We start from the raw sequence: 7,770 nt of genomic DNA, 5'->3' as shown, positions 1-7,770 counted from the left end.
AATAAAATTCTTAGGAATAACCTTAACCAAAGATCTCTATGAGAACATTAAAACCCTGAAAAAGGAAAGTAAAGCACAACTAAGGAAATGGTAAAACCTCCCATGCTCCTAGATTGAGAGGATTAACATCATGGCAATACTTTGGCAATACTGCCAAAGGCTATCTACTGCCAAAGGCTATCTACAAATTCAATGCAATACCCTTCAATATCTGAACACTATTCTTTAATGAAATAAAGGAAGCAATCCAAAAATTCATATGGAACAACAAAAGAACTCTAATAGCAAAAACAATCCTAAGCAGAAAAAACAGTGCTGGAGGAATATTCAATAGCAAACTTCAAACTCTATTACAAAGTTATATTAATAAAAACAGCTTGGTACTGGCACAAAAACAGGCCTGAGGAACAAAGGAATAGAATTGAAGACCAAGAACTGATCCCACATACCTATGGCCACCTAATCTTTGATAAGGGAGCCAAAAAAATAGGATGAAAGAAAGACAGCCTCTTCAGCAAAGGCGGCTGGAAAAATTGGTCAAACACCTGCAAAAAACTAAAGCAAGATCCTGATAAATAACCCTGCACAAGAATAAATTCCAAATGGATCAAAGACCTTGATGTAAAAGCAGATACTCTGAAAAACATTGCAGCAAGGAATAAGAGAAACACTAGGGCTGCTTGACACGGGTCAAAGTTTTCTAAATAAAGGCCCAGAAACACAGAAAATTGAAGAAAGGCTGAACAAATAGGATTGCATCAAACTCCTGATCAACTGCATGGCAAAGGACATAGTTTGAAAGATAAATAGGAAGCCCTCAGATGGGGAGAAGATATTCACTAGCAATATAACAGACAAGGGCCTCATATCTAAAACATACTTAGAACTCAAAAATTAAGTTCCCCAAAAACAAATCCTCAAAGAAACAACCGTTCCTTTAATAAATGGGCTAAAGCCCTAAGAGGAGACTTCTCTGAAGAGGAAATGAGAATGGCCAAGAGGCACATGAAGTGCTCAACATCACTGGCCATAAAAGAAATGCAAATCAAAACAACATTGAGATTCCACCTCACCCCAGTAAGAATGTATATTATCAAGAAAACAACAGGGGCTGGGGATATAGCCTAGTGGCAAGAGTGCCTGCCTCGGATACACGAGGCCCTAGGTTCGATTCCCCAGCACCACATATACAGAAAACGGCCAGAAGCGGCGCTGTGGGTCAAGTGGCAGAGTGCTAGCCTTGAGCGGGAAGAAGCCAGGGACAGTGCTCAGGCCCTGAGTCCAAGGCCCAGGACTGGCCAAAAAAAAAAAAAAGAAAACAACAGATGCTGGTGGGGATGTGGCCAAAAAGGGAACCTACTACACTATTGGTGGGAGTGTAAACTTGTTCAACCATTCTCAAAAGCAGTGTGGAGGTTCCTCAAAAGGCTAGACATAGAGCTTCCCTATGAATCAACAACTCCACTTTTGGGCATCTACCCAAACGACTACAAGCAAGATCACACCAAAGCTAACAGCACAAGTATGTTTATCACAGCACAATTTACCATCACTAAACCATGGAACCAACCCAGAGGCCCCTCAGTAGATGAATGGATCAAGAAAATGTAGTACATACACACAATGGAATTCTGTGCATCTATTAGAAGGAATGACTTGGCCCCATTCGAGAGGAAATGGAAAGACTTGGAAAAAAAATGCTACTATGTGAAGTGAGCCAGACCCAAAGAAACATAAACTCTATGGTTTTACTCATTGGAAACAATTAGTACTTGTCTAGGATAGTCCTAACAGAGGAGCACCGTAGCTCAATAGTAATGTATATATGATCACATAAGATGATCCTCAATGAAATGAACTACAAGATTTGGAAATAAGTGGTTTGTATTTGCTGTTGTTATTTCCAATGTGCCCTATGAAATTGTGCCTTTTTCTTTTGTCTTTCTTCTCCATGGTTTTACACCTGATCTCACTGTAACTGACTTTGGTACACTGGGTATTGTATGTACGTTTATTGGAACTAGGGAGGGAACATCAAAATGGAGAAACAAAGGGTAAAAGTTGAACCAATGCATCAGTAATACTTACAAGACAATATGCTGTAAACAACTGTACACCTCAGCAGGAGGGTTGAGAGGGAACAGGGAGGGGGGAAGGTGGAATAGAAATGAAGGAGTAGGTAAAAAGTTTGAATAGAAATATACTCACTGCTTTATGTATATAAGTGTAACCCCTCTGTAAATTACTTTGACAATAAAATAAATTAATTAAGTAAATAAGTAAACACCCCAGGTACACAGGCAAAACATTTAGAAAACAGATAATGGATGAAGATGTAGTTCAATGTTAAAATACACATTAAGTGAGTGAGGCTCTGTTCTATTCTCCAGCATTAAAAAAAGAGGAAGAGGAAACAAAAGAAGAGAAAGAGGCAGAGGAAGAGAAGAAGGAGAGGAGGGGAGAGAAAGGAGAAGGAAGGAAGGAAAGGAAGAATGGAGGAAGGAAGGAAGGAAGGAAGGAAGGAAGGAAGGAAGGAAGGAAGGAAGGAAGGAAGGAAGGAAGGAAGGAAAGAAAGAAGGAAGGAAAGAAAGAAAGAAGGAAGGAAGGAAGAAGGAAGGAAGGGAGGAAGGAAGGAAGGAAGGATGAAATAAATAAATGGTAGTTGTAATCTCTGCATTTTGCATAGCAAAACTGAGCAACAACAAGACTGACACTTATTTTTCAATCCTCTCAGCAGAAAAATTCACAAACATTTTAAAATTTATTCTCTGAATTCACAGACATGTTACAAAATCGAGAGATAAAGGATAAAAAGACAAACCACTCCAAAAGCAATACTTGCAAAACCATTTGGTGTAAACCAACTGAACAACTCATGGGGGGAGAGGGAAAAAGGGAGGGGGGAGGGGGGAATGAGGGAGGAGGTAACAAACAGTACAAGAAATGTACCCAAGGCCTAATGTATGAAACTATAACCTCTCTGTACATCACTTTGACAATAAGTAAGAAAAAAATAAACACTTCACCTGAAAATTAAAAAAAGAATGCCTTTAAAAATATAAAGACATGAAGAAATGGGCCCAGTTATATCTCTGCACATTAGAACATGAAACCGAATAGTCCAGAAGGGTCTCTCTTCTACTCCATTTGAAAGCCAGGACCAAAACTATCAGAGATTGAATCACTGTAGTATCATCTGGTAATAAAAATGTAGACGATGGTTTTTTAAAAAAACCTTTAAAGCAGAAACTTTGAGAATCATCATTTCAAAGTTTTCTGTTGTCTGATTGGGTCATAATGGCCATATTTTGTAGGTCAGTCATCTAAAAAGAAATCCTCCTACTTAATCACTCCTCTGATTACTTGATTGTTGTTATTCTTTGCACTTCACTTTCTCAGTTTCTTGTTCCAACAAGTAAGATGTCATTTCCTTCCTTTATTCCTGTTGGCATAGACCTTCTGGATGGGAAAGCTCTGCTAATATTCAGTCACTGCTGCTTAACAGATCTGTACCGTTCATAAAACATCTCTCTATGCAGGGTTACGAATGCAAATTGTCCACCATCTGGGTTAATTACAAATAAAGCCAAAGTAAATCATTCATCTCATTGTGAAATTTTATATAAATTCAAATGATTTTTTTAAGTTACCACATGAACATTTCCCAGCAGATCTATGGCTCTGTAAAGACAAACAAGTTTATTTGCTAATAATCCCATGATTATGGCTTCGTTTGTTAGTTGCTTTATACTTCATGTAAAAATGTCACTTTTTTATTACTAGCAAGGAAGCCTTGATTTTAAATCTTTTAATATATTGCGTTTTGTGCACATGGGTTTCATCCCTCTATCATGCTTAAATTCCAAGATAATAGAATTTTAACATGTCTAATGATGAAAAATTATAGCATTATATTTTAATTGAATTTTTCCTTTACAAAAGCATAATATTGATACACATTATAAGGAATAGATGTGTTAAATATATATGTATGTGTGCATTTATACATACCTGTCCCACCAATTTACGTATGTCTAAATTGACACAATTGTTAAAACTAAATCCTAGGTTTTGGGAATTTCAGCTTTATACATCTGTTGTAAACTTGTAGTAGAGCTGAGAATGTGGTAGAAAATGTTTGAGGAATTGCTGTCATTCTAGAGTTTATTATGTTTAACACACACACACACACACACACACACACACACACAGAGTTATGTAAATGCCAATGACCCAGGCTGGAATTTCAATTTTCTTGTGTTCTATAGGATGGACCAAGGAGTGACAGTCTCTTAACCTCAACAAGCTTCAGTTTTCATATCTATGAAATAATTTTTTAAAATTATACACAGTGAATTTTGATATGAAAAAATAAAATATTTTAATATTATCTAGACAAATGTAAACTATTAACTATATATTTATGTCTGGAAGAATTTTATAAAGTAGTTAATATGTCATGTTTCTTTGTGGTGCATTTTCTGATGATTCTTCTAACTCCGTGCATTTTTCTGGGTGTCTATGCCAAATCTGGACAAGAAAAAATATGGTTTTTTTGCATGTAGTTTCTAAGAAACTATTAGTCAGCAGTAATTTTCTACCATGCTAATCATTAAGAACATGATGAGAGCTGGCTCACACATCACTGAATTCTTTCTCCATTATAGCAGATACAAAGTTTAGCTACTGTTTTCCCATGTCTGTCTCATTCTTCATTACTCCACAGAACTTCTGTGGCTTATAGGTTAAAAGTTGTGATGATGGCTTGCTTATCACCTTCAAAATTTCAAAATTCTTCACTTAAATTACAGGCACATACATGGAACAGAAACATGGACTACGTGTTAAATTCCCTTGTCTATAAGGATTTATATTAAATTAGAACTCATTAACTCACTGAGAAATTTGATTAATTGCTTAATGATTTGTTTAATATACATTTTAAACAATAGAGGGCCAATGAAGAGAGAAAATGAGAGCATCAAAGAAACTCTTCATTCTTCACTCACTTATTTCCACAAAAGAATGTGATGCCCAGCTGATAGTGTCCTGAACTTATGCTCTAAACCATGTCACTCCAAACATTCTCACTATGAGAACAAATGCAGAGTGGAAGCTTGCCCACAGAGTCTTCACTGGGAAAATATTCATTGTACAAAGAATGGGAAACTAAACAAGATGGGAATAGACATTGTTTGGATAATAATGCCTCAAAATTCAAGTCTACAACTAAGAGATAAGTATCTGTAGATGTAATGAGTTAGCCATTAGATTAGATTGGACCAGGGTACACCCTTCTCTATGAGTACTGTTTTATAAAGAGAGAGGTTAGAGAGGCACAGTAAACTCAGTGAAAAAACAAAAGGAAGAAGGTCACGTGACAGTGGTGACAGAGAAAGGAGCCATGTATATGCATCTATAACCCAACAAATTACAAGGGTTGTTAGCTAAGAGAGGGAAACATAGCATCATTTTAAGAGCCTTCAGAAAGAAAATGACCCTGACAATATGTTCTCTTCATACTTCTCTCTTCTGGAAGACTGAGTAAAATTTTCAGTTAGTCTGAGCTACTCGTATTTTGTGAAGCAATCTTACCTCTTTCACTTCAACCCATAAGAACAGAGTGGGTATAAAATCCTAGAGTTTTCCCTTCCTGTCAGGCTGAAAATTTCCAAAAATATGAAAACAGTAATTCAGCACATACATTGAGTTTAGTTGCCCAAACATGATAGTGCATTTTCCAAAGCATTTCATTTACCTAGCAACCTGATTTGTTTACACTCAGACCATCTGAGTCATTCACTTGTGTAAATAAATTTAAACAGAACTTTTCCTGTATATACATATATTCATGAATATTTTACACAAAATCATCATTTAACTTTACTTTTTTCATATTGAACATAGCTCCAGTGATTAGAGTAATAATACAACAGCAACTTTCACTTACATAAGCCATGAAGTGGAAAGTATTCAGTTAGGTAAAATTTTACCAATGTGTAGAATCCTAAAAAAAAGTATCTGTTCCATAACTGTCATAGAGCATTTCGGGATTTCAATGCTGGCCAAAATAGAAATAGAAATTTTTCCTGTATAGGGGTGGAAGTTCATCTTCTAATGGTGTTAATAACCTTCAATTTCTTGGAGAAAACTTTGTAAGAGATTGTAATTTTACATAATCTTGTAGAAATTTTCCAGATCTATTCTATAGGCTTATGTGGTATGAAAATAGTTTCTCTGTATATAATTTTTCTGCCTTAATACTAATAGCCACACATAGTTAAATAAATATGAAAATATAGTTATTTCTTCTTCTTAGAGATAGGAAGACATTTTTTTAAAAAATTTAAAATCCATTATCATCTACAGAATAAATACAAAAACTCATAAAATAGTGGCAAGTAATACAGAGCAATATTAGGTCCAGTCAAAAATCATTCCATGGTTTCAAAATTCTTTAATTAGAAATCAAAGGGAACTTCATCAATATGATGAATTGATTAAAAATCACTTACAAATAATAACAGATAATATCATGCTTAATGGAAAATTTGAGATGTTATGTCTTTTCATATATATACATATGTGTGTGTATATATACATAATATATTTGTACGTGTCTTTAAATAAATCTCTATATGTATATATAGATACATATATCCCTATGTATATTTATATATACACACATACCTCTCTCTTCATATATACACTACACATTCATATATACATATATTAATAAACTATATATACACACATATATACACTATACACACACACAATGGACACACATATATATCACAGAGAGAAACAGAAAGAACACAAGACTGATAATGACTGTTTTGAACAAGAGCAATATGATTTCAAGATTTATAATATAGCTACAATATTTAATCAAGATAATGTACTAAAGAAGGAATATATACATTAATAGAACAAAATGGAGAATGTAGTAAAAGTGCATAGAAATCATAAAAATATACAATCCAGTGAAGGAATGATATACATTTCAGCAAGTAGTGCTGGAATAATTGGACACCTATTGTAAAAATTAACTCTAAATGGATTACTGATCTAAATGCAAAGTACAAAACTAGAAAGCATTAAGAAAATGGAAAGTATAAAATCACTGAATGCTATGATGGGTAAAATACTCTAGATCACATAAAAATATAACCAATAGAAGTAGGAACAATGACATAAATTTGACTTCACTAAAATTAAGAACTTTTTCTCTGCAAAAGACTACAAAGCAGATAATAAGACTATCTATGAACAGGGAGAACAAAATGCACACCATATATCTGACAAAGGAGTAGTATTTATAAAGCATAAAGCAGCTCAAAGTTAAGAGTTAAAAAGCAGTGGAAAAATAATCCAAATGTATAAAATACATAAGACATTACTGAAGAGAGAAAAAAGTGATAATAAACACACAAAAAGAATTTATCAGAAATTCAAATTTAAAGCATAAATTGATAACACTACATACCTGTCAGAATGGTTGAAATTAAAGTTATTGATAATATGAAGCAAAAATTACTGATAAGTGAGTGAGTATACCAGCTGTATTTATTGAAATGGAACAAGCTACAGTTACTCTGCAAAAGTTTGTGGACATTTCTAACAGAAATAAACATAAATTTACCACATGACTCAGTCACTGCACACTTGGACATTTATGAAAAAGAGATAAACATTTATTTTTCTACAAAACCTTTGTGCCTATAAATGTTACTACACTTATAATAGAAACAATGCACATATTTTCAG

Source organism: Perognathus longimembris, chromosome 15 (genome assembly GCF_023159225.1).
Source record: "Perognathus longimembris pacificus isolate PPM17 chromosome 15, ASM2315922v1, whole genome shotgun sequence".
Classification (NCBI taxonomy): Eukaryota; Metazoa; Chordata; class Mammalia; order Rodentia; family Heteromyidae; genus Perognathus; species Perognathus longimembris.
Note: the sequence above shows the minus strand (reverse complement) of the source record.